The following is a 27,987-nucleotide window of genomic DNA, read 5'->3' on the forward strand; positions in this document are numbered from 1 at the left end:
AATGCGGATAGAGCCATGAGCGTTTAAGAATGTCATGTGAACGTTTCTCTAATCTAAGCTTTATTATATTACTTTGAGGGTAGCTGCCTCTGCGCCATTGCCCTTTTTTGAACGTTTAGGTAAACTAATTTCCAAGACCATTTACAACATCGCAGGTTTATGTACAGGTTTACGTACAACATAGCAGGATAGTAATTTGAGCTTAAGGCAAATTGGTGAGATTTTAAGAGCGCAGATAAAAATGAGGAATGTTTATTGTAAATTCTGAGCAAAGTGATATTTAACATCTTAGCTGGAGTTTCTGAGTTCTCCTGGGTTCTCCAGCTCATAGGTTCTCCTTCAGTGAATCCAAAATTGTTTGTTTTATTGAGGCAGTTTTGTGATGGCTTGCACTCCTCATAGTCACTGTCATTTTGAGAAACACAGCGCTCACCGCAGCAAACGCCTACACATGCCTCTCCCGTAGCGTTATCCTGAAAAGAATAACCATATGAGATAGTAAAAACTAAAATGTACTTTGAAATGCGGCTAAGCACTTAAACGTTTTTATGGCGCTCTATTCCTTTGATAAATGCTTAGATGTAATGAAACCTAAGTCAATGTGACAGCGCCAAGAATAGAGCATGCTAGGCATCGAAAAAAAACGCAAGGTGGTGGACGTGTGAACTGAAATATGAAGTGCGTGGAGCGACGCAATTATTTCAAGTAACGTAGGAGATGACAAAGCACACATAAAAACAACACGCACACGTGAAGGGACACAGCATTATTGTTTTATTATCTATTTCCATACTGCAATGAAAGCGGATGCTAATATGCTTAAAACCATATTTCTCGCAAAACGTCTCGTTTTCTATATTTCAACCTGGACTAGTACTCCTAGTGACAACACACGAAATTTCTGCTTCTCGAAAGTTGTAACGTCATGGTCTCCGTTCCTGCGTGCCAAGCGAGACCTGCGCCCGCTCGCCCACGCCGTTAAACTGGTGCCGCTGGATGCGCGCTGCACGAGACTTACCCAGCATGCTGTGCCATTTTCCCAGTGCCCTCTCGAAGAACTAAGCCACGGCGATCCGGATGAGCAGACGTATTGACATGCTAAAACTGGATCGTTTGGCTGGAGAAGAATGGAACAAACAAAAAAGTCATCATTCATTAATTGGACTGAAAGGTTTTGGTAGCTAGTGTGCATTCGCGTTTCACATGGTAAATGCGTTATAAAGGTCGCGATTCTCATTAGTTATAAAGCTCATTAACCGCATACTCCTTTACGTAAGTAAATTTTAAACGAATTTGATCACCACGTTGTACCTTGAGCTAACACATCTGAATAACAGACGCATGAGTCACATTGCAGGAAGGCTATGAAGGAGGCGAAAAGACCTGCGTGCACTGAACGGTGCAGATGTGCGAGTGAGAAAATCACGGACGTGTGGTGCGGTCCAAGTTGGATACCCGCTGTGAGTCTCCCGAATCATAAGAACCACCATATTGTTGTAGCGGCGTGTGCCGCAGATGTACACGGACTGCCAAGCAACCAAGAAAATCTCCTTTATTTCAACATGCAGTCACTTATATACACAGAGCGAAACTGGTGCCTCTGGCGGCCGGTGATCACAAACTCAAACCGAAACCAAATATACAACATATTCCCTTCCTTATAAAAACGGCTACATTGGTTAGTAATTTAGTAGAGGTAGTACGTTAGTGCTCGTTTACCGAATTATATTTACAATAACGGCAACGTGCTTGTCCTAGCACTTAATACAAAAGTATATAGAAAACAAAACAAACAAACAAACAAAACAAGATGCACTTCAATAATGTCCACATCTTTCAAACTCAACAACATTCGTGCGGAGAGTGACAAATTCATGTTCACTGCAGCACAACGAGTCCTTCTGCACTTAGTGTCCATAGCGGTCTGGGGGTCGCCTGTTCCTTGGTGGCTGTACCCTACGCGGTGGTCCCGGTACTTCAGAGAACCCACTGGCTGCAGGCGAAGTCTCTTCCGGTTCACAGCAGGTCACTGGTGGCATAGGTTGCTGCTTAGCAGCAGCCACAGCTGAAGACCCGGTTGGCGCTTCTGAAACGGGCCCGTCCATGGTAGGCGGTGAGCTGCTTTCCGTAGCGGTATCATTTGTACCATTCCTTTCACCCCACCCACAAAGGGATGCAGAAGCTTGTGGCATCCTCGACAATTTTGAAGCGTTCCACGTTTTTCCATCATCAAGGTGAAAAGACGATTGCCCCTGCTTTCTTATCACTTTCCTTGGACTGCTAAAAGCGAAGTCACCTTTAAATGCAGTTGTAGGTCTCCGTACCCGTACAAGGTTACCAACATCCACTTTGGTTTCCCTTGCGGCCCTGCGAGCGTCTGTGTAGAGTTTACTGGATTGTTGCTTTTGCTTCACCCGCTCGCGTAGGCGGTGGAGCTCTGCACTAGGGTCAGTCGAAAATATGGCTGACGGGTACCCAACCCCATCAAGCAGAGTTCTTGGCAAACGTCCATGCAGGAGAAGTGCTGGGGCAACTGCAGTTGTGGCATGTGGCGTGCAACGGTAAACGCCCAAGTATTCTGTTACAGTCTGGCGTAAGGGACGCTGCTCGAGTGTAGCTACTTGAACAAAACTTTTAAAAACTCTGTTAAACCGTTCTACTCGACCGTTTGCTTGGGGCTAGTATACGGACGAATGCCGCAAGCGGATGCCGCGATTCTGCAGAAAAGCTTGGAACTCTCGAGATGAAAACTGTGGCCCGTTATCGCAAAAGATTTCTTCTGGGTAACCTTCACGTGCGAACACTGACACCAAGAAGCTTGTGACTGTGCGTGTTGTGGCTTGGTTGCAAAAATATACCTCGGGCCACTTAGAAAAGTAGTCGACCAGCGTGATTGCTTATCGGCAATCGTGTGGCGATCTCTCAAATGGGCCAACAATGTCCATTCCCAGCTTTAGCCACGGTTCCTTTGGTAAGGGGACCGGGTTCAATGGTGCAGCCCTAACCCCTTCGAGCTTTTCTCCGCTGCCTGACATATACTACATGTTTGGATAGCTAGCTCGACTTGCCTGTCCATGGCTGGCCACCAAAATTTTTCTCGCAGACGTGCTTTCGTTCGTACAATTCCAGGGTGGGCCTCATGAGCAGCGGTAATTATCCGCGGTGTAAGTGATGCGGGGACCACAAGGCGTTCGCCACGCAAAATCAAATTGTCCACCACTGAAAGCTCATCGCGAAGTTTGAAGAAAGGTTGAAGCTCACCCGGCAAGGATTTGTGCGTAGGCCACGACGATTCAATGTAAGCCTTGATTTGTTGCAGTGTGCCGTCTTCCGACTGGGCCTGTTCAAACTCTTCCCTGGTAATGCAAGAAGATACAAAGGCAACTAATACAGTTTCATCTAGTAAAGTCTCTTCTTCCTGAGGAGATGACGCAGGGAGACGAGGAAGCGAATCTGCTACTCGATTTTGCGAACCCTTCCGGTACTTTACTGTATAGTTGTACTGCAGTAGGCGCTCGGCCCACCATGCTATTCGCAAAGGACGCCTTCCTGGCCCTTGGGTAGAAAGCAATGCGACCAAGGCTTGGTGGTCAGTAAGCAATGTGAAATGGCGTCCCCACAAGTAGACATGACACTTCTCGCACGCCCAAACACACGCAAGTGCTTCACGTTCTCCTGCTGAATATCTCCTCTCTGAGGATGAAAGTGCTCGAGAAGCAAAGGCGACTGTGTGCAGTTCCTCTCCATCCACCTGTTGGAGAACCGCTCCAAGCCCACAGCCAGAAGCGTCAGTAGAAACTACAACGGGAAGGGATGCATCGAACATCCGCAGGACTGTGCTGGACGCAAGTGCCTCTTTGATCTTTCGAAAACTGGAGTCTACCTCGCCAGACCAAACAAATGGTTGCCCTTTTCGAAGAACACGCATCGGTTCAACCATCTTGGCAAAGTTGGGAACGAACCTAGAGTAGTATTCGACCAGTCCAAGGAACGATCGAAGGCTGGCTGCATCGGTGGGTGCCGGGGTATCCTTGATGGACGCAACCTTTTCCTCCAGTGGAACAATACCACTTGCTGTGATCCTGTGACCCAAAAATAAAATTTCCTGCGTATCGAAGATACATTTCTGTTCAACTTGAGTCCTGCCTCTTTAATGCGTCTAAGTACTGATGCAAGGTTATCTATGTGCTCCGGCCGGCCCCGCCCGAAGACTATAATATCATCTATATAGAAAAGCACGCCCTTACATCCCTGCAGGACTTTGGACATCATACTCTGAAATGCAGAGGGCGCGGAAGCCAGCCCGAAGCACACTCTTTTAAAACGAAAGAGGCCTTCGTGAGTAAGAAATGCGGTCAAATCGCGACTCGCAGGGTGAAGCATGACCTGATGGTAAGCTGATGCGAGGTCTAGCTTAGAAAAATTTGTTGCCCCCACTAGACTATGCAATAGCTCTTCTGTATGAGGAAGGGGAAAGCTGTCTGCTACGACAGCTTTGTTTGCTTGTCGAAGGTCTACACAGAGGCGAATACCTCCCTCTTTCTTTTTAACGACCACAATGGGTGACACCCATTCAGATGCCTCTACCCTCTCTATCACGTCCATATTTTCCAATCGACGGAGCTCTGCCGAGACCAATAGTCGCAGTAAGAGCGGAAGGCGCCGAAGTTTTGATTGGAATAGCTGCACTGTGGATCGCGTTTTGACGTGGTGCACAAAACCTTTTGCGAGGCCAAGGCCTGGATCGAAAAGAGATCCAAACTCTTGAACTAATTCCTTTGGGAGGTTAATTTCCTGCACGGCTTTTGTCGGCTCAGAGCGCTGTTCCCTTCGAGAATCAGACGTTAGCGTCGTTTCAAGTCATTGAAGAGATGACCCATCAATCTGTAGCCCGAGCGCCTTGATGGCATCGATACCCAAGAGTGAGGTGCCTTGTTCTACAACATAGAAAATAAGACTTGTTGTGTCAGCTTTGTACGTAACGTCAGCGAAGAAACAGCCACGAACCGGAATTGGCTGTTTGGAATAGTCTAGTAACCGAACTGTTGGGGCAAAAAGTACGTGGTCTCCAAAATGCTGCTTGAAAAGGTCCTGTGTAACAATGGAAACAGATGACCCAGAATCTACAAGGAAAGTTATGTCCGTGCGGCCAATCGAAACTGTGACGTGAACTGCGGAGCGAGCGGCCGTCGTCACAGCCAGAATGCTCAAAACTTCCTCTCTAGAAGAATTTTGGCTGTCTACCTCACGAACCGGCGCGGAGCCTCGTTTCTTGCAAACAGAGCGGAAGTGACCCATAACACCGCAATGGTGACAACGCTTGCTTTTGGCTGGACAGCGAAATGATGCTGCACTATGCTGAGATGAACCGCAGCGATAACAACGCGATTGGCGGCTGTGTGACTGCTTCGAGCTCTCGTCGGAATATGGTGTGCGCGTAGGCGTATTTCCACGAGTATTTATACGTCCAACAACTTCAGAAGGAAATTCTTGCAGATCATTGTACGCCTGCTCAAACTGCCTTGCCAGGAGTACCGCTCTAGCGAACGAGAGAGACGATCCTTCAAGAAGAAAACGTTCGCGCAAGCTCCGAGACGAAATACCCGCAATGAACTGGTCACGCAGCGAATCTTCCTCAACAGGAAACGAGCATGTAGCAGAAAGCTCCCGTAATGCAGTGATGTACTCATTCACTGATTCACCAACTTGTTGGATACGCCTACTAAAACGATGCCGTTCGGCAACAACATTGCTTGTTGCCGAAAAATGAGCATGCAGAGCGGCCACTGCGATATCATACGATGATACTTCAGGCCTTGCATCGCCTGAGCCCGATGCTTTATCAGTAGCAATTTGCTCACCGAGCTTGGCGTTGTCCAAAGATGGGAGGGTGTAAAATATGCGCTGACCTTCTACCCCGAGACTGTGAAGAAGTAGTGCCTTGCGACGATCCGGTGTGCAGTCGGAGGCACCCGAACCAAGCAGGTAGTTCTCGAAGATGCGGAACCATTGCGACCACGCAACAGCAGGTTGGCCAGGCGCGGGCAGGAACGGGGGGCGGTGGCGCGAGTCCCGAAACACTCATGGCGCCGAAGAGCAAGCGGCGAAAGTCACGCCCCCCGAAATCGGCCAATCCTCGTCGCCAATTTTGTAGCGGCGTGTGCCGCAGATGTACACGGACTGCCAAGCAACCAAGAAAATCCCCTTTATTTCAACATGTAGTCACTTATATACACAGAGCGACACTGGTGCCTCTGGCGGCCGGTGATCACAAACTCAAACCGAAACCAAATATACAACACACACACACACACACATATATATATATATATATATATATATATATATATATATATATATATATATATATATATATATAATATTTAAATATTCTTTCTTTCCGAGGACAATTACGGAATGGAATAAACTTAATAGCGAGACTGTAACTCAGAGTTCTTTACTAATGTTTGAAAAGTGCCTGCAAATTTTATGAATATGAGTGCGTTTGTATGCTTGTATTTCTTTTTGTTTTTCCCACCCTGCTATGATCTGTACCAGATCGCAGTACCTATAAATAAATAAAATTGAAATAATAGCATTAGTAGTTAGGGTTTATCTACATTACTGATAAATCATTACAGTCACGTACCTGTAACCGATCATAATCAACAAGCTTTATAATGATCGTCATCCGAATTAAACTATCTGTAGGTCAAACGCCTCTTTCATATCCGCTGTTATGCTAGCTGCATTCACATGATCTCCGAAAACTTCAGATCCGCCCACCCTACTTTCCGCCACTCTGTGCTACGCTTGGCTTCCTTTGAAATCGATTGCTTGTGTTTTCTGCTCATTATATTTCATGCCTATATTAAGTTATTGGTCTTCCTCATTTCAAGCAGAATGCTGTTAATTAACGCTTGGTCTCTGACCGACTCTATAGCGTGATTCCGTTCTCTCAACGGTAGGGTCATCTGAGCAGAGTCACCAGGCAAACAATAGCGGAAAAAAATCGCCAAAACGATTAGGAGCGCATTTAAAAGCGGGACTTGCGTCACTTTTCTGGCGCAATGCATTAACACTACTTATCTCAACACTGAAACGTCTGCTCGAATAGACTGAGTGCACTTTTTTTCTGAAATCTTTCTCTTGCGTTTTATTCCTAATAGCCGTAAACCTAGCCGTGAACAGAGTCAGGAGGTGACAGTTTTTCAACGCTTACACTGCGCAATTACCCTCACCGCAAACATTTTCTGCATTGAGTGAGTGCCCGATACCTTTATGTAGCGCTCAGAGACACTTCTTAGCAGTAATAGTCGTTTTAACCAGCTCTGATGCAAACACTCCGAAGAAAGAAGTTGCTGGACTTTTCATTTATTTCATCCTTAAGGGCCCGAGGGCATTACATAAGGAGGGGCTACAGTTGGGGTAAATACAGTCTTGATGAAGGCAGGCACAGTTAACACAAACACTACAAATTGTAAAAGGCAGGAAAAATAAAACAAATAAAGTGCATCAAGGTATCCGTGGGATCATGCAGAAAAGCAACAAATGCACGTGCGGCGGCAAGTAAAGTTGAAAGCCAGTGAATGATTGATGGTAACGCAGATGAAATCCTTACACATCTTGGAAATGACTAGAGAGTTTTGTGCGTAATGATTTGCGATCGTCGCATGTAACTATGTCGTTAGGTAGGGCATTCCAGAGAGTAATCGCGTTGGGGAAAAAAGAACTGTTCATAGCTGAAGTGCCGCTCCTGATACCTGCTATGGGGAGGCGGTGGCTTAGGCGATAGGATGTTCTGAGCGGTGGTTGCAGCAAAGGGTGTCTGGAAGCAGGGTGGTAAAAGAAGCTGTGCAGTAGGCAAAGACGGGAGATGATGCGGCGCGACTTTAGAGTGGGCAGGGAGATAGAGCGTTTAAGTGTAGTAATGCTGATTTCTTTGGAGTATTCAGAAGTGATGAAGCGGGTTGCACGATTTTGGATGGCTTCGAGTTCGGCGGTGAGGTAGGCTTGAGATGGGTGCCAGATTGATGATGCAAATTCTAGTTTAGGACGGACGAAAGTTTGATAAGCCAGTTTTTTCACTTCCGGGGATGCTGATTTGAGGTTTCGCCGTAAATAACCTAGAACACGTGAGGCATCAGAGCATATTGTTTGGACGTGATTGACCCAAGATAACGAAGATGAAAGATGTAATCCAAGGTACTTGTAGGATGATGTTTCGGCAACCAGGGTAGCGTTGATGGTGTATGAATGCTGAATTACTGTTCGTTTGCGAGAGAATGACAAGAGTTGGCATTTGTCCAGGTTCAAATGCATAAATCAATTGTCACACCATGTGGCTATTGCATCAATGTCTTTTTATTTATTTATTTATTAGTACCTCACAGGCCCCGAAGAGCATTGGGTGAGGGGGGCAAATCGGTACAAGAATATCGTACAAGAACGCGGTACAAGTCAAATAGAAGAAAGGAACACGAAATTTATATAAAACCGAGTTAAAATAACATCGGAAACGAGACACGAAAAACAACGTTAAGAACAAATGAAACTGTTGTACATTTCGAACATCACTATGGCAATAGATGTATACATAGATGTTTTTTAAACTCACCAGGATCAATGAAAGAGATTATGTTGTCAGGAAGATCATTCCAGAGTTTTATTGCTCTAGGTAATGCAGAGGAATTAAACGACAGGGTCTTCCCATATATCCGGTTGAAGCTGAGTTGATTGTGTAAGCGTTGTGAAGAGCGAAAAGGTGATGCCAGAGGTAACCACGAAGGACGGGTGTGAACATATTTATGGAATAAGCACAGAAGTGAAATGGAGCGCCGAATTTCAAGTATCTGTATGTTATTAAGGTTTTTAAGCTGGGATACACTTGCGAGGGGACTATAATTGCTAAAAATGTACCGGGCAGCTCTGCTTTGAATGGACTCGAGCATATCTATCAGATATTTCTGATGGGGAGACCATATAGGTGAGATAAATTCCAGCTGTGGGCGAACAAATGTAAAATATGCAAGTTTTCGAACGGAGCTAGGTGAGTTTCGAAGGTTCCGGCGTATGAAACCCAATGTCCTCGACGCTTTGTTGCAGACTGCAGAAATATGAGAAGACCATGAAAGATTTGGTGTGAACTGAATTCCAAGGTATTTGTACGACGTAACCCTTGATGAAGTTAGAAACAACATGCTTGCGGCTAAAAGTCATTGATTTACATTTATTAGGGTTAAGAATCATTTGCCAGTTTTGACACCAATCAAAAATAGTGTCAAGGTCATTTTGAAGGGTCAGGTGATCAGTCTCAGAAGCGATCTTACGGTAAACAACACAGTCGTCTGCGAAAAGGCGTAAACGGGATGAAATGTTAGTGGGAAGGTCGTTAATGTAGATTAGAAAAAGTAAGGGCCCAAGTACGCTTCCCTGTGGTACGCCTGAGGTTACGTCACATAGGGATGAGGAAGAGCCGTTGACAACTGTGAATTGCTGACGTAATGAGAGGAAGTTTCGAAGCCAAGATAATGTGAGGGAATCAAGGGAAAGGGTAGATAATTTTGTAAAAAGCCGGCCATGTGCAACTCTGTCAAATGCTTTTGAGAAATCTAAAAAAATGCAATCTGTTTGCTGGTTATCATCCATGTTGAAATGCAGGTCAGTAGTAAATTCAAATATCTGGGCATCACATGAGTAGCCTTTCCTAAAACCAAGCTGATTTGAAAAAAAGAAGTCATTTCGTTCCAGATGGTTGTAAATGTGAGAAGCGATAATATGCTCAAGTAATTTACAGCATATGCATGTTAACGAAATAGGCCGATAGTTATCAGGAGAGGTTTTGTTACCCGTTTTGAAGACAGGGATGACTTTGGCTTTTTTCCAGTCAGTGGGCAGTTCTCCGGAGGATAGTGATTGCTGAAATATATGACACAAAATCTGGCTGGAAATTGAAATGGTGTTTTTAAGTATCTTCGAGTTAATGTTGTCCACTCCGGCAGATGATGATAACTTTAGATTTTTAATTAGTGATGCGATACCCTCAGCACTAATGGTGATGGGCTACATGAATGGGTAGTCAGACTCGAGAACAATTGGCATACTGGAATAATCTTCCTTAGTAAACACTGATGCAAAAAATCTGTTGAACGCGGTTGGACATTCAGTGTCAGCTAGCGGCAAGCCATCAGTATTGTGTAGTTGTATGAGGTCATGTTTACTTTCGGGAGATATAGTCTGCCAAAACTTCTTAGGATTAGTCTGCAAAAGTGACGGCAGATCATGAGTGAAGTATTTGTTTTTGGCAGCGGTAACAGCAGAACAGTACGCTTTCAAACACAGTTTATATCTTTCCAACGAGGTTGAAGAAGGAGCAGATCTAGCTATTCTGTATAGGCGCATCTTTTTATTCCGTAATCGACGGAGGGCCTTGTTGAACCATGGATTTTTTATGTCATTAGCTATTGTAATCAGAGGAACATGTTTCTCTATCAGTGCAGATAGTTTGTGTTTGAAGAGCAACCAGTTTTCTTCGGTAGATCGTTCGTTCCTTAGCGGGAAAAACACCTCATTTAAAAATGAGGCAAGTTCCGTGTTAATTTCATCATATCGTGCTTTACTATAATCTCTAATTTTTTTAGTTGTAATACCTGCAAACAAGCTCGGAACTAGAATATCAAACTGCAACATCTTATGATCGCTAAATCCGTCAAGATACATAACCGGCCCTATGGTATCGGGAGCAGTGGATAGAGCTAAATCAAGAATGTTAGAACCACGCGTATTCTGGCTAATCACTTGAAATAAATTGAAATCTAGTGTTAGGTTGATGAATTCTGTTGCAGCATGACTAGTTGAAGACAAAGAAGGCCAATCTATTTCAGGAAAATTAAAATCACCCAACAAGTAGATGTTGCTAGGTGAACTGTGTTCGACAGCGGCAGCAATGCTAGACCGAAGATCATGAATGAAAGAAGTCACAATCGGGCGGACGGTAACACACTCCAAAAAGTAAATTCGAAGATATAGTTTTGCAGGCAGCCCAAACTATTTCGAGGTCTGAGTTAGAATTGATAACAGTGGATGGTAACGTTTTTTTAATACCAAGAAGCACCCCACCCCCGCTTTTATCTGCACGGTCATGTCTGTAGATATTGTAAGCATGTGCGTCTGGAAAGATTTCATTGTCTTTGATACCGGTGTGCAACCAAGTTTCAGTTAAAGCAACTATATCAGATTCACTGTCTTGCAAAAAAGAGCAGAGATGATCACGTTTAGGCATCAAGCTTCGGATATTAGAAAATGAAAGGGACAGCGTCGGAGCCTGGGGACATGACGTGGACTGAGGACAATCACGCAATCTAGGTGCATTGCCTAGCTATGGTGATACTAATATGACCGAATCAGTGGCTCGGTCATACGCATATGTTTGTTTGTCCATTCTAAGTTTATCAAATGCCAGTTTATAAGACTTGGATTGTGACTTTGCAAATTTGGTCAACTTGCTTCTAGCCTCACGAGTTGTAGCGGAAAAATCCTCACGGATTGCAAAACTGGAGTCCTTCAATTTGTGGCCATTTGAAAGGATGTTCTGCTTGTCTTTAAAGAAGGTCATCTTGGCAATGATTGGTCTGTGCCTATCAGTTTTGAATTTGCCTAATCTATGAACCCTTTCAAACTGTGAAGCAGTTATAGATAAATCTAGGTGCTCTGAACAAAATGCAATGACTTTCCCTTCAGAATCTGCCCAGCTTTCGTCTTCCACATCGTCGATGCCAAAGAAAAGCAAGTTATTTCGGCGCAATCTATTTTCAGCATCATCACACCTTGAGTAAATACTAGAAAGCTGGGAAGAAATGGCTTGTATGGCATTGTCAGTTTCAAGAGAATCAGGCCTATCAAGTGAGGTTGCCGTTGCCTCGAGGACTGCCACTCTCAACGTCAGCTGCTTGACTTCTTTATCGGTAGCATCCTGCCTTTCTTTAACACCTTTGATTTCATTAAGTATTACAGCTTGGCCAGCTTCAATTCTTTGGACAGTCAGCAAGGGGGCTTCCAATGTTTCTCTTTCAGTTGCATTCATAGGCCCAAGATTGCTTTCGATGTCACCCGACAGTGAGAGCAGCATACCATAAAAAAATAGGTAAAGGCGAGAAGGCAAAGACAATACACGCTTCAGTACATCAATACACTCTCCAGGGCACGACACCGTAAATAGACAGTAATCACTGCTCTTCACACAGGCAGCGCCTTCCAAATAACTAACCTGCAAAATCCGCAGCGGTAAGATTTCCATGGCGTTCACGGTGCCGTGCCCGAGGTGGGTGTTTTTGGGCTTGCTCTTATATGCGTCGTCGATGTCGGAGATAGTAGCTGAAGATCCATGTTGCCAGATGAAAAATCGGTCGCCAACTACGTATGGCCAAAAAGCAGGCGAGAGCGAAGGTCGCTCAGCGGCAGCGGATGGCGATGAAGCAGCGGGATCCGGGAAACAGCAGGAGCCACATAGGAACGCGGCCTTCAAAATCCGCAGCGGTAAGATTTCCATGGCGTTCACGGTGCCGTGCCCGAGGTGGGTGTTTCCGTGCTTGCTCTTATATGCGTCGTCGATGTCGGAGATAGTAGCTGAAGATCCATGTTGCCAGATGAAAAATCGGTCGCCAACTACGTATGGCCAAAAAGCAGGCGAGAGCGAAGGTCGCTCAGCGGCAGCGGATGGCGATGAAGCAGCGGGATCCGGGAAACAGCAGGAACCACATAGGAACGCGGCCTGCAAAATCCGCAGCGGTAAGATTTCCATGGCGTTCACGGTGCCGTGCCCCTTTGGCACGGTGCCGTGCCACGTATAGTAGGTGGCTATCGGTGAGGTGACGAATGGGACTGTAGATGACACAGTCGTCCGCAAACAGTCTTAGTTTATTATCTATATTAGCTGGGAGATCCTTGATGTAAATGAGGAAGAGTAGCGGGGATAAGCCGGCGCCCTGGGGGACACCTGATGTAACGTCAGAAAGGGGTGAGCGGTAGCCATTGCTTGATGTGAATTGTCTGCGTCCAAGAAGAGACTGATTGATCCAGGTTATTATGTTATCAGGGATACATAGAGAGGAAAGTTTTGCGAGCAAGTATGAGTGCGGAACACGGTTGGAGACCTTGGAGAAATCTAAAAATGTGGCGTCAATTTGAAAGTTTTCGTCCATAAAGTGAAGGATATCATGAGTGAATTCAGCCAGTTGAGTTTCGCAGGAGTAGTGTTTTCGAAATCCGTGTTGATGGGATAAAATAAGTTTATGGAATCAAGGTGGCTCATTAGGCTGGGTAATATAACATGTTCAAGTAATTTGGAAGGAATGCTGGTTAGAGAAATAGGGCGGTAGTTGGAAGGATTTGTGCGGTCACCTTTTTTGAAGATCGGGACAATTTCTGCTATTTTCCAGTCGTCACGGACGTCTCCGGATTCTAATGATTGGGCAAATATTAGATGCAGTATCTGGCATGATACTGCACAGGTGGTTTTTAGTAGTTTACTGTTGATCTGGTCGCAACCAGCCGATGAAGAAGTCTTGAGTGAACTGATTAGATTAGCTATGCCTGCCGGAGTGACTGTAATTTGGGGCATAGCTACTGTTGAGATGGCTCGAAAAGGATTTGGACTGCCAGCTGCTGGGGAGAACATTGAACAGAAATAGTCATTTAAGATTGCCGCGAACACGGAACACGGTCTATTGGTTCACGGTTAACGTATAGAAGCTCATTTCTATTGGATCGTGTTTTAGGGGAGAGAATGCGCCAAAATTTATTGGGGTTGTTTAGAGGATTGAATGTAAATCGGAGTAAAAAAACTTTTCCTTGGCGGAGGTCAATTTTTCGTTATATATTTTTGCGCACTGATGGTACCGTTCCTATGCTTCGGGATGCTTTGAGAGAGCGGCATTACACCTGGGGGTGTGGTTCATTTTAGGTTGGTTATGGATTGATTTTGAATCTAAGCAGCATTAAAACCGGTTGTGAACACAGCCAGCCAGGAGGCGGCGCCATATGTTAGGGTGATACAGCGATGACACAATGCAATTAACTGGACCGAAATCATTTAAGCCTTTCCATGGATGTGTGCTATATTCAAGCGGTGTGGAGGAAATGTTTTGAGTCGAAATCAGCATTTAAATAGGTGACAGACGACCAGGGAGGAGAAACAAGTCGTTGGGCATTACCGCTGAGAGATCGAAATCACGCGTCTCGACAGGCTTCGACCTCTCAACATTATAAATTCCAATGTTCGTTCTACAGGTCGGTGGTTTGTGATTGTTTCAATTTGTAATCTTGGTAGTCTCCATGTTCTTGTTCAATAGGGGTGCACCGGTAACATACAGCTCTCATGAATTTTCCTCTCGAGCGGTACTGGCAACATGCATGCCATTAGTGATATGCAAAACTTGACGAATGCTTTCTACACATTCTGACTCTTGTAGTTATTACCTTGAGTGGTCGATCTGCTTTTGCTGTCTTTCCTAAGTAGATGTACTTTCTTTCCACTTGCAGAATCTCGAAATCAATAAATGGTGTTCCCTGTCGGGATTGTTGAACATTATTTTATTGCCAGTCATTTGCATATTGCCAGCCATTTCACTTGTCTGGAACATCCAGGCAAGCCAAAGCTTGACCTTTTGCAATTACACACCTGAGTGTACACAACAAACCAATAGCATCACTGAATCGGAGATAACAAAAGTACTCGCCATGAACCCTTATGGCTAACTGTTCACTATCCAGTACTCTGAATACTTGCTCTAAGCGAGCGCTAAATAATACTGAAGATATCGTGTCTTTTTGGCTAATCCCCTTCCATAAAAAAGTTTTATTACATTCTTTAATAGGTACTTTCGCTGCTGTACTTTCACCTGTAGCTTATCTTCACCCTGACTGCGCAATGGTTGCAGAGTGGAGAGGTTTCGACTGAATGAAATGCCTTCTCGTAATCTATAAAACCTGGGCATAACATACATGCTGGTTTAATTGCAAACATTTTTTCTATGACCTGGATAAAAGTCAGGGTATAATTTATTGTCGTTTAATTTGTTGAAGGTTAAAGTTTTTAGTATTCTATTAGTAAATGAAATACTCTTAAATGCGGCGTCTGCGACAGGTAGTAAGATGATCTATGTGAAATTCTTGATGACCCTGCTATTTTATCTCAAGATAACTTCAACCGTTCGCGCAAGGTTTCGGTATAGTCGAGGTTATGATCCAAGTATATAGCGGGTAATATAGATGAATTCTATAGTATTAATGAGAGGGTTGCAGGCATCGTAATTAGGCTTAATAAACGGTATAAGCTGAAGGTTGTACAGGCCTATGCACCTACATGTAGTTATGATGACCAGGCAGTTGAAAGCTTCTATGAAGATGTAGAATCGGCAATGCGAAAAAGTAAAGACGCAGTATACTGTACTAATGTGCGACTTCAATGCCAAGGTAGGGAAAAAACAGGCAGGAGACAAGGCAGTAGGTGACTATGGCACTGGTTCTAGGAATAGCAGGGGGGAGTTACTAGTTGAGTTTGCAGAGCGCAATAACTTACGAATCATGAATACCTTCTTCAGCAAACGGAAGAACCGGAAATAGACATGGAAAACTCCTAACGGAGAGACTAAAAATGAAATCGACTTCATAATGTGTTCAACCCCGCCATTATGCAAGATGTAGAGGTAATCGGGAAAGTGCGATGCAGTGACCACAGGATGGTGAGGTCCCGAATTAGCCTAAATCTGAAGAAGGAACGCAACAGATTAGTAAGAAAGAAACCCATCAACGAATTAGCGGTGAGGGGGAGGGCAGAAGAATTCAGGATCTCGCTACAGAATAGGTATTCAGCTCTAACTGAGGATGGCGACATTACCCTAGAGGCAAGGAACAATAATTTCAGAGATATCATTACTGAGTGCGCGGTAGGAGTAGGCGATAGGATAGCTAGAGAGGATACCGGTAAGCTGTCTAAGGAGACGAAAGATTTGATTAAGAAACGCCAAAGTATGAAAGCTTCCAATCCAACAGACCAGATCGAATTGGCCGTGATATCAAAGCTAATAAATAAGCGCAAGGTGGCCGATATAAGGAAGTATAACGTGGAGAAAATTCAGCATGCTGTAAAGAACGGGGGAAGCCTTAAAGCGATAAAGAAGAAATTGGGCATAGGCAAAAACCAGATGTATGCAATAAGGGACAAGGCGGGCAACGTCATCACTAATATTGTCACAGAAGCCAGTGAAACTGGTTCAGCAGGTTTACTAGGACTAAGTGAAAGCACCGGCAAGATCAGGCGCGGAACCGACTGGCGGGCGAGCACCGAGAGCGAAGACGAGCGCGTGCCAGTCTCCCGAGCTCGCCACATGGCGGCGCCAGTACAATAACATTGCGGCATTGCTCCTCCCGGTGGAAAAGGCATCGTCCCGATGCCGAGTGGCGAAGTCGAGGATAACCGTAGTCGGCGACGATGTTCACATCAAGTAGTTAAAGGAAGCAGAGAAAAAAAAAACATGTAGCTTGACCTAGCGGGAGTAAAAGGGCTTCATCCTGGCGACATGTACGACTTCCGATTGTGCTTGCCGTCGGGATGAGCGAACAGTTCCTTGCGGGGTCACTTCGTAGGTGACGTCGCTGAGTTTGCGTTGTACTTCGTACGGGCCGAAGTAGCGGCGCAGAAGCTTCTCGGAGCGACCCCGCTGGCGAACAGGTGTCCACACCCAAACCTGATCGCCAGGGTTGTAAATTACCTCCCTGTGACGAAGGTTATACCGTCGAGCATCTTTAACTTGCTGTGTCCGGACTCTCAGTCTAGCCAGCTGGCGAGCGGCCTCGGCATGCTGGACGAATTGGTCGGCACCGGCAATCGATGGGTGGGCAACATCTGGCAGTAGCATTGCATCCAGCATGGTGACAGCTTCGCGACCGTACACCAAACGAAACGGTGTAAAGCGGGTCGTTTCCTGGACTGCGGTGTTATACGCAAATGTTGCATACGGTAGTATCTGGTCCCAGTTCTTATGATCTTCGTCGACGTACATAGAAAGCATATCGGCGATCATCTTATTGAGTCGCTCAGTAAGGCCATTCGTCTGAGGGTGGTAAGCTGTTGTTCTGCGATGACAAGTGCCACTGAGCCGCATCACTTCCTGAGTTAGAGCTGAAGTAAATGCCGTGCCTCTGTCAGTTAAAACAATCGCAGGGGCACCGTGACGAAGGACCAGATTAAAGATGAAAAAGTTCGCAATATCAGTTGACGTGCCGCTGGGAAGAGCTTTCGTCTCACAATAGCGGGTCAGATAATCTGTGGCAACTATAATGTACCTGTTGCCCAATGATGACGTAGGAAATGGCCCGAGCAAGTCCATACCGACTTGGTGAAAAGGTACTCGCGGAGGAACAATAGGCTGCAGCAGGCCGGCCGGCTTGACAGGTGGTATCTTCCGGCGTTGGCAATCACGGCACGTCCTAACATAGCGCTGAACCATAGCGGCAAGCTTGGGCCAGTAGTACTTTTGTCGTACTCGTGCCAAGGTGCGCGAAAAACCGAGATGTCCGGCAGAAAGCTCGTCGTGGCATGCCTGCAAAACGTCGGTACGGAGCGGCGTTGGGACAACCAGCAGATACTGAATGTCTGTGGAAGCGTAGTTTTTCTTGTAGAGGACGCCGTCACGCAAGCAGAACGACGACAGGCCACGCGTGAAAAGGCGAGGCGGCGATGAGGCGGTTCCTTCGAGGTAATCGATGAGGGGCCGCAGTTCGGTGTCGTCTCGCTGCTGTTGAGCGAGATCTGGCGTCGATAGAGCGCCGAGAAAGACGGAGTCATCTGTTTCACTTGAAGAACACGGGATAGGGTCTCGGGATAGGCAGTCAGCGTCACTGTGTTTCTTGCCGGACTTGTACACAATAGTGACGTCGAACTCCTGTAAGCGGAGACTCCAGCGGGCTAACCTGCCTGAAGGATCTTTAAGGTTCGCTAACCAACAGAGTGAGTGGTGGTCGCTGACCACTCTAAACGGCCGACCATACAAATACGGCCGAAATTTTGTTACCGCCCACACAACTGCAAGGCACTTCTTTTCGGTAGTAGAATAATTCGCTTCGGAACGAGACAGGGTGCGGCTGGCGTAAGCAATCACCCGCTCAACGCCTTCTTGCCACTGAACGAGAACTGCACCGAGGCCAACGTTACTGGCGTCGGTATGCAATTCTGTGTCGGCCTCCTCATCGAAGTGGCCAAGTACGGGCGTTGTTTGAAGGCGCTTGCGAAGCTCCTCGAAGGCCCTTTGCTGCTCGTCGGCCCAGATGAAAGGCTGGTCGTCCTGTGTTAGACGAGTCAATGGTTCCACTATTAGGGAGAAGTCGTGCACAAATCTCCTGTAATATGCACAGAGGCCCAAAAACCGACGCACGGAACTTTTATCAGTGGGGGTCGGGAAAGCAGCTACGGCAGCCGTCTTCTCTGGATCAGGGCTAATTCCCTCAGCACTCACGACATGACCCAGGAACTTGAGCTGTTGGAATGCAAAGTGGCATTTTTCTGGTTTTAGTGAGAGTCCGGCCCCGCGGATGGCATTTAGCACAGCCGTCAATCGTTTGAGGTGCTCTTCGTAGGTCGCAGAGAAAATGACAACGTCGTCAAGGTAGACTAGGCACGTCTGCCATTTCAGGCCGGCTAGGACAGTGTCCATCATTCTTTGAAAGGTTGCGGGAGCGGAACACGAACCGAAGGGACGCACCTTAAATTCGTACAGTCCGTCAGGAGTAATGAATGCGGTTTTCTCTCGATCACGTTCATCGACTTGGATCTGCCAGTACCCACTGCGTAGATCGAGCGATAAAAAGTATCGGGCGTGGCGAAGTCGGTCGAACGAGTCATCGATTCGAGGCAATGGATAGACGTCCTTTTTCGCAATTTTGTTAAGCCTCCTATAGTCGACACAGAATCTGAGTGCTCCATCCTTTTTAGCGACCGAATAGCCTCTCGTTCTTTCGGCGATACTCGGTAGCGGTGTTGGCGAATAGGGCGCTCGGTGGGATCAACTATAATTCGATGTTTGGTTACTGACTTCTGTTTCACTTGGAAGTGACGGCAAAGCAGTCACGGTAAGTGTCCAGAATTGCTTGAAGGCGGCGTTTCTGAGTAAGAGACAAAGCTGGGTTCACGTCAGTTTGAACAGTATGTCCAGTGCTCTCAGGAGGGTTCTCGTTGGCCAGCGAAAGGGAGCAATGGGCGGATGGCGCACTGACTTCGTCAAAATAAGCGATAGCTGTACCTTGTGGTAAATGTCGGTATTCGGCACTAAATTTCGTTAAAAGTAGTTCAGTTCGTTTATTTCTCAAGGCAAAGATCCCCCGAGCGACGCAGACTTGTAGGCTCAACAATAAATTCACGTTCGTTTCCGCGAGGCCTTGCAAGGCGGGGGGGGGGGGGGGGGGGGGTTGTCGCACTGCACTGTAACAAACAAGCTGGTGCGTGGAGGTAGAGTGACATGGTCGTCGCACACTCGAAAAATTGGCCTGACTGTGTAGTCGTCGCTGTGCTGTCTGTACTCGTCGGAAATTGCGCGGTGAGTGGAGAAAGTCACCATGAAGTCACGGAGGTCGATGACTGCGTCGTTTTCTCTAAGAAAATCAAGGCCGAGAATCAGGTCCTTGGAGCACTCTGCTAGCACAACAAAGCAACACGAGAAAGTTACGTGGTGAATCTCGACGCGAGCGGTGCACACTCTGAGCGGCGTTACCACATGCCCTCCGGCTGTCCTTATCGGGGCTCCGTGCCAAGGAGTCAGGACTTTTCGCAGAATGGTAGCAATGCCATGACTCATAACGCAAAAATCAGCGCCGGTATCTACAAGGGCAGTCGTGTTGTGGTTATCAACGACGATCGGTATCTCGGCGGAATGCAGCTCACCGTCGACAAAGTGCGGCGTGTCAGGGATCGTCGGGCTGACGGGTCGTTCGTTGCGTCCAATTACGGCGTCGAAGGTAAGCTTCTGTGATCGTCGGGAGGTCGTCGGACTCGTTGGTGGTGCGGTGCGTCGATTGGGGGCGTCGGAGGAAAGCTTCGGCGATCGTCGAAAAGTGGTCGGATTGTTCGTCGGAGCGAAGGGTCGGAGGTCGGTCTGTGTGATCGAATCGGTGAGCGGAGGATGTTGGTCGTAGTGTCCATCGACAGCGGCCCTACCCCCGAGGGTCGCCGTCTTCAGTTTTCCCGGTGCGGACTTGGGGACTGCCTGAGGAAAGAACGGCGGCTGGTGGAAAACTGTCTCGGCGGTGGTGACCTGGACTGGCGTCGCTGGAGGGACGCAGGTGGGACGTGGTCACTGAGGTATTGGTCGATGTCCCGAGGTCGTTCGCCATAGCGCGGCCGAGGGGCATCCGGGGAAAATCCGCGCAAGCCCATCCGACGGTACGGGCAGTGGCGCAGAACGTGACCGGTTTCGCCGCAGTGAAAGCACAAATGCAGATTGTTCGGCGTGCGCCACGCGTGTGCTTTGCGAACGGGTGGTCGAGCTTCAGGCACACCACTCGAAACTGGATATTGGGATGGAGGACGAGCGGGAGGAGCAGGTTTGCAGGGTGCCAATGGTTCAGGCGCAGGGGTACGCAACACGTCGCTGTACGTCGTGATCTGTGGCGCAGGCGGCTGGGGCGACGGTACTGATGGTACTGCTTGGCGGAGCTCTTCGCGCACAATATCCGAGATGCCCCCAACACGTGGATGTTGTTCGAGAGAGGGCAGCTTTTGCAGCTCTTCGCGCACGATGCTTCGGATAAGTTCGCGAAGGGCTTCCCTGTCGTTTCCGACCATTGGCAAGCGGAAGTCTACGGCAGCGATGTTCGCAGACCGATCAAAATGTACAAATCGCTGATTCAAGGCACGCTCGATGCTTGTTGCTTCTTTCGTAAAATCAGCAACAGTACGTGGAGGGTCACGTACAAGGCCAACGAACAGCTGCTCCTTGACGCCTTGCATAAGGTAGCGCAGCTTCTTTACCTCCGACATGGAGTGATCCGCCCGGTTGAAAAGGCGAGTCATTTCTTCCACAAACATGGCGACGCTTTCATTAGGCCGCTGTGCTCGGGACTGTAGAGCGAGTTCAGCCATCTCTTTTCTTGTATCGTTGCCGAATGTTGCGAGCATCTGCCGCCGGAAATCCTGCCAGGTGGAAATGGTAGCCTCATGGTTTTCGAACCACATCTTGGCGGCGTCTTCTAGTGCGAAATAAACATTGTGCGATTTTCGCTCCTCGTCCCACGCATTAAACACAGCGACCCTGTCGTAGCTGGTCAGCCAGTCCTCAACGTCTTCGAACTTGTCGCCATGAAACGGCGTGGGCATACGTGGAGTATGGCAGATCAGCTCCTGGGCACTCACGGGAAGCTGAGTGGTGGTCTGAATTGCCGCTGTAATCATCGTGGTTCGCGGTGGGGAAACAAGAGGACCACACTCGGGTGCTAAGCCTCTCAAGCGACGGCTCGCCTTGTGCACAGGTGTCGTGTCCACGGTGTGTAGATGGGCGTAGGGGGCAGCCAGAGGCTCTTCGTACATGGGATCTACCCAGAAGCTCCACCAAAAATGTCACAGAAGCCAGTGAAACTGGTTCAGCAGGTTTACTAGGACTAAGTAAAAGCACCGGCAAGATCAGGCACGGAACCGACTGGCGGGTGAGCACCGAGAGCGAACAAGACGAGCGCGTGCCAGTCTCCCGAGCTCGCCACATGGCGGCGCCAGTACGATAACATTGCGGCAATATGGACAAGATAGTCAAAGTAGCTGAGGAGTTCTATACAGATCTCTACAGTAGCCAAAGTAGTCAGGACCGTAATGAGATTGGCGGTAGGGAAAAACAGTCAGACGTTCCACCAGTGACGAAGGACGACGTCAAGAAAGCACTAGAAACTATGAAAACGGGGAGATCAGCTAGAGAGGATCAGATAACTACAGATTTGCTGAAGGACGGGGGGGATATCGTACTAGAAAAACTGGCCACCCTGTATACGCAGTGCCTGGTGTCATCGACGGTACCGGAAGCATGGAAGAATGCAAATATTATCCTCATTCACAAGAAAGGGGACTCTAAGGACCTTAAAAATTACAGACCAATCAGCTTACTGTCTGTTACGAATAAGGTATTTACTAAGGTAATCGCTAATAGAATCACGACAACCTTAGACTGCAATCAAGTAAAGGATCAAGCAGGGTTTCGGAAACGGTACTCTACTATCGATCATATCCATACCATCAATCAGGTGATAGAAAAATGCTCGGAATATAACCGGCCCTTATACTAGCATTTATTGATTACGAAAAAGCATTTGACTCAGTTGAAACCTCGGCGGTGATGCAGGCGTTGCGAAATCAGGGGGTAGACGAGCCGTACGTGAAAGTGCTGGACGATATATATAGTGGCTGCACAGCAACCATAGTTCTGCATAAAGAAAGTAACAAAATTCCCATAAAGAAATGTGTTAGGCAAGGAGACACAATCTCCACAGTACTATTCACAGCTTGTTTAGAGGAAGTATTCAGAGACTTGGAATGGGAGCAGTTAGGGATAAGGGTAGATGGAGAATACCTCAGTAATCTGCGATTTGCTGATGACATTGCCTTGCAAAGCAACTCGGGGATTAACTGCAAATAATGATTGATGACCTAGACAGAAAACGTAGAAAGGTAGGCTTGAAAATCAATATACAGAAGGCTAAGGTAAAGTTCAACAGCCTCGGGAAGGAACAGCAGTTTACATTAGGTAGCGAAATACTGGAAGTAAGCGAATATCTTTACTTAGGACAGGTAGTAACCGCAGATCCGGACCATGAAAAGGAAATAACAAGAAGAATAAGATTGGGATGGAACGCATTGGCAAGCACTCGCAGATTATGACTAGCAGCTTACCGGTATCGCTCAAGAGGAAAGTATACAACAGTTGCATCTTGCCTGTACTCACCTATGGGGCTGAAACATGGAGGCTAACCAAGAGAGCTCTACTTAAGTTGAGGACAACCCAGAGAGCTATGGAACGAAAAATGGTAGGGGTAACATTAAGAGATAGAAAGCGTGCAGAGTTGGTCAGAGAAATAACTCAAGTTACCGACATTCTAGTGGAAATTAAGAAGAAATGGACATGGGCAGGACATGTAGTGCGGAGAGAGGATAACCGATGGTCGCTGAGGGTAACAAACTGGATTCCAAGGGAAGGAAAGCGTAGCAGGGGGCGGCAGAAGGTTAGGTGGGCGGATGAGATTAAGAAGTTCGCAGGGGTCAAGTGGATGCAGCTAGCACAGAACCGGGTTAAGTGGAGAATTATGGGAGAGGCCTTCGCCCGGCAGTGGGTATAATCAGGGTGATGATGATGATGATCCATTGTGTGCACAAAATGGCCAGTCTTCTATAAAAATCCCTCCACCATCCTTAACAAAAGTGCAGCCACCCCCTACCTGCTTTCCTTCCATTCATAGCTTCTAAGGCTTTATTTTCTTTTTCTTTATCGGCGCGAAATTAGATTTCTCTGCATTACTCCCAATTCTTTTTTTCGAAAAATTTGCCACAAGGCATAAGTTGACAAAAAAGATACTCCCATTTTACTACTACTGCACTTTCTAATATTGCTGCATAAATCGGTATACATACAGTATATATATGTGTATGCATGTATACTATGTGCATGTATACATATTCATATACATAGTGCATATGTATCAGCACACATATACACTTTATGTTCCAAATTAACGATGACTTTACTCTTCTTTCCGTTTAGGGCATATAACATATTGTTATTAACTTACTCCTAATTTCCTCCCGAGCAGCTTAATGGTTTCAACCATTCTTTAAAGAATGCTCATTGTTACTTTATGCAGGATAATTCACGATTACTGATTTGCTTTGAGAGCTAAGCCAATTATATTCCGTTTGAAGCTTTCATGGTTTAACAGTTTAAACACTATCTTTCGTCTCTTTAGGTATATAGATTTGCAGAATCAAATCTGATAATCCTTTTTACAGCACTTTAAATAAGGATTGCTCTGTAAGTATTGTTCATTGTTTTTATACTAAAGTTTTACTCATCCGTTGTCCAAATATATGTTCTGCATCGATATCCCCGTTTAGTCTAGTTTCTCTATTCCGGCCAATTTGTTGATACTACTTTCGTTCCTCATTAAATTTAGGCAAATTCTTTATTTTGCTATCCCCTCGACGCTGCTACGCGTTTTTTCGATGACTTTGCTTTCTGCAAAATACTACGATTATAGAACGTTGAGAAATGTATATCCATTTATCTCCCTTTTCGGGGTTTTCAATACCACTTCTTGCCCTTCGCTTTGCTGAGGAGGGAATTCTTCATTGATAAATTGTTTCGATCTTTAAACGGTACTAAAGACTCTCCATTGTTATCTTTAGAGCGCATGTATTAGTCACCTATACTGTCTGGTCGTGAGCCTGCTTCTTGCTCACATTTCGATAAAAACCTTCTACCAGTACAGTATACTATGTTTCACTTTCCCCTATATTTTTTTACAGAGCTTTTAGACCGGCATAATGACTAAATATTGACGCGTAGGCATGTGCAGCGTTAGTTTATACCTCCTGACAAGCTAAATTACAATGTCGACGAACGTTCTGCTAAAGCCATAGAACTGGTCTATGTTCCCAGCGATTATTGGCCGGATATCCCATACCAACTTATCGTCTATCTGCTAGCCCAAGATGTGCGTGCCTTTTAGTATACACTTCATTTATCTTGGAAGGATTCTAAATTGTTCGGCAGCGCATTACATGATTGCACTCCACCTGATAACTTCAAAGGTTGCTTGAAGCACCAAGCTCAGGATGTGGACAGACAGTAGTAAGGAGTATGCAAGATAATCGTGTTATTGACGGGAGCGGACGTACTCGTCGGCGCTGGAGGACGTAGGTCCTGATATGACGGTGCTGCTTATACCAAAGTGTACTTACATTTGGAGGACATTTCGGTCCGCATCTCTGACCTGCAGGCGTGATGCTAAAAATAGAATGCGCTGAAAGATGAACATGACACATTCTACACATTGTAAACAAAAGTCAACGTGGCCGGTTTCACAAACTTCTCACCATATCATGCAGTACAGTTTGCTGCGCCACATTCAAAATTAAGGGGCAAGAGAGTTACTAATGACTGTCCTGTTGCACTAAGTACCGAACTAAACGAAGGCATACATTACATGCCACAACACCGGCGGCAGTTAAAATTTGCCGCTATAGTCAATGCAACACGTCAGCTGCGGACTACGCCCCTCGTGGAGATTTCCGCAAGTCTGAGAGGAAGTCGATTCTTGCTTCCTTGCAATGCAGGACTTTATAAACTTAGCTTTTGCTCGTTTCAAGCATTGGATAATCACCTTATGCACTGGATCGAACAAATCAGTGGGACTGCTTCCCTGCAGTAAAAACGAAAGGTCGGGAGACAAATTTTAATGTGAACTGAAGAGCCTCTGCAGTACAAAAGTCAGCCGTTATGAAAAAGGTTCTCCCTGAAAATGTTTCCTATTAAATATAAACTTTTAATTTTTAACAGCTTTTAAAGTTCTTGCTAAGACAAACGCTATACTGGCTCTACGGGTTACGCCCAAAAGCCAATTAGTCACGGCCGTAATGTCCTAAAGTGCCAGGTAATGATGTAGCTATGGTCTTCCAATAAACGTCTGCGAAAAGTTCGGTTCGTATATACTGAGGCCATAGTGTAGCTGCAAAAGTAATTATTGTAAAAGTATTTATTTATTAGTGCCATTATTATTGGGTCCAGGTGGTCTAGGTGATCATGTATGATATTTTCATAATTCTTCAGAGAGCTCGGCGCACGTGAATCGAAGCCCTACACAATGTAATTAAAAAGCCCTACTATTTGAAATTACATTTTGTACAGCAAAAATAGATGTGCCGGAAACGAAAGCGGATGGTGGGGAAAATATAAAATAGGAGGCAGCTTATTTCTACTGTGCTTAAATAACAGCATAGCATGGTTGGTCATCATTTATGCACTGGCTTTTCTTTATGGGCAAGGAATGGCTGGGTTAATCGCGATGTCCCCATAAAACTCCAAATTCCGTAGAACGTCCTCATGAAAGACTAAAACGTACAGCCTTTGCTAAATGTTGGCTCAGATTGAGGTTATAAAAGTCAAAGTCCCAGTAGAGACTGATGCTATGCAGCCACAGCCGGAATATATCATTTCAAATGACCAACGAGTAGAAATTTGATAGAGTAAAGGGGTGGCATTAGCCCCCGCTGTCACGATATCTGCAAGTGTTTCTGTTTAACTTTCGGGTTTTCAATTTCATTCCAAGTAGGCACCGAATATTTGTGTGCTTAAAGGTTTCAGTATTGTATGACGCCTCATAAAATAACCCGAAAGATTGCCATATCCGGTTGGGAAGATCCTTATAGTCTTCGATGAACATAAATGTGACTATGGTGCGGGCATCAGCCATTCTAGTCGTTTCTTCTTAAGCACTGATCTTCTAGGTTTTCGTATAACATTTATTAGAAGTACAATTCTTTATGAAGAATAAATAATCACGCTCGAACGAGAGCGTGGTTCCGCGAAAATGTGAGGATGAAAACATAGACATACCCAGTTGGCAGCGAGCATTACTAGAAATGTGCGCGCAACGACATCTAATTATCTAGAATTAGGCGCAGTTTGTTTCTGCCGCTGCGTATAATATTAATTTCCGAATCGCACGTTAGTAATTGAAATTGTCGCTGAGGACAAGGCGTCGTAGTGTTCTATTTTTCGTATAATCTGGCTCGATCGCCTTTCTTGCGTTTCCTCCGCGCAACGCTTTCGATGACGAAACATCCACATTAAATACTGAGATATTTTCTTCCGTAACTGCCACCCTCATGAAGTTCCTGATAATGCCTAATACAGTATATCTGAATGTCTTTCCCGTTCTTTATATTCAAATTGTTGGTGCTGAATCAAGTTGGGTTGCATATTTATTAGGCTGCATTTGAAGGTTTCTTTTCCGGTCCTGCGCTGTATTTTCGTGTGTTCAGTTTTAATGTTACGAAATGCATTTTAAAATAGTTTTTGAACTCCTAATTCATTTTGCTGCCTCCGCGTTTCTTTTCTGCCTACTTTTTATGTTTAATTCTAGTTTTTTTATGTTTGCAGTTCTCACTCCCCCACCCCCTCCCTTCTATTCACTGATGGAAGTGTGGGGGGGGGGGGGAGGCAGTTAGAAATTTTCAATAAATAAATAAATGATTTAGAATGGTAATTTAGGTGTTTTTCGTACTGATCTTTTTAAGCCCCCAATATTTCGCTTCGCAGTGTAGGTGACATTTTTTTTTGCATGAAACATGGTTAAAATCGAGTGTCTGCTTCAACTCGGTTCAATAAGTAGAATAGCTAGGACTCCTCAACCATCGCTTTGAATGAATGCCACATGGATTATCACTACAGCTTCCCTGCCTACTCTTTCCTGTTCTCTCGACAGCTTGCAAACATATGATCACTACCGCAAACAAGGATTCAAAAGTGCATACTCTTTTCTGAGCCCAAATTTTTAAAATTGGTGATTATTACCTGGAAGCCTGAGCAACGAACAGTTCATTAAGATCGCCACATGCCCGTTAAAGCGCAAACTTCGTGGTCCCGTCCTAAACCCTGCGCACAAAAACGAGCCGAATCTTCTAATCGAGAAGAACTGATTTTTTTTTTGTTTGCGTAAATAGTGTATAGACGTAAGAAATGCTCTAAGTAGAGGTTAGGAATAAGATTTTGCCTTGGACTCTTCCGCAGTGAACTCACCAATAAAGATTACATACAAGATGTCCAGAATAATTGTCTTCATATTTCTAATGATTATAAAAGTTGGTAACTCTCCACTTGCACGAATTGCACTTAGTGGCCTCTGCTTTAAAGATGTATTGGATGTCCATGGCACAAAAAAATGTGCTTTCGATCGTTCTGTTTT

The 27,987-nt window shown here is 45.8% G+C and overlaps 1 long non-coding RNA gene across 1 annotated transcript; it reads right to left on the reverse strand.

Annotated features, from left to right (window-relative positions):
- Nucleotides 1-326: 326 nt before the first annotated feature.
- LOC146180494 (uncharacterized) lies at nt 327-27,978 on the reverse strand. Its single transcript, XR_014700366.1, has 4 exons — nt 27,822-27,978; nt 24,983-25,044; nt 1,019-1,117; nt 327-473 (listed from the first exon to the last, which is right to left on the reverse strand). It is a non-coding gene; the product is annotated as an uncharacterized LOC146180494 (long non-coding RNA).
- Between the last annotated feature and the right edge of the window lie 9 nt (nt 27,979-27,987).

This window comes from Amblyomma maculatum, chromosome 8 (assembly GCF_055883805.1).
Source record: "Amblyomma maculatum isolate TAMU_Amacu chromosome 8, ASM5588380v1, whole genome shotgun sequence".
Classification (NCBI taxonomy): Eukaryota; Metazoa; Arthropoda; class Arachnida; order Ixodida; family Ixodidae; genus Amblyomma; species Amblyomma maculatum.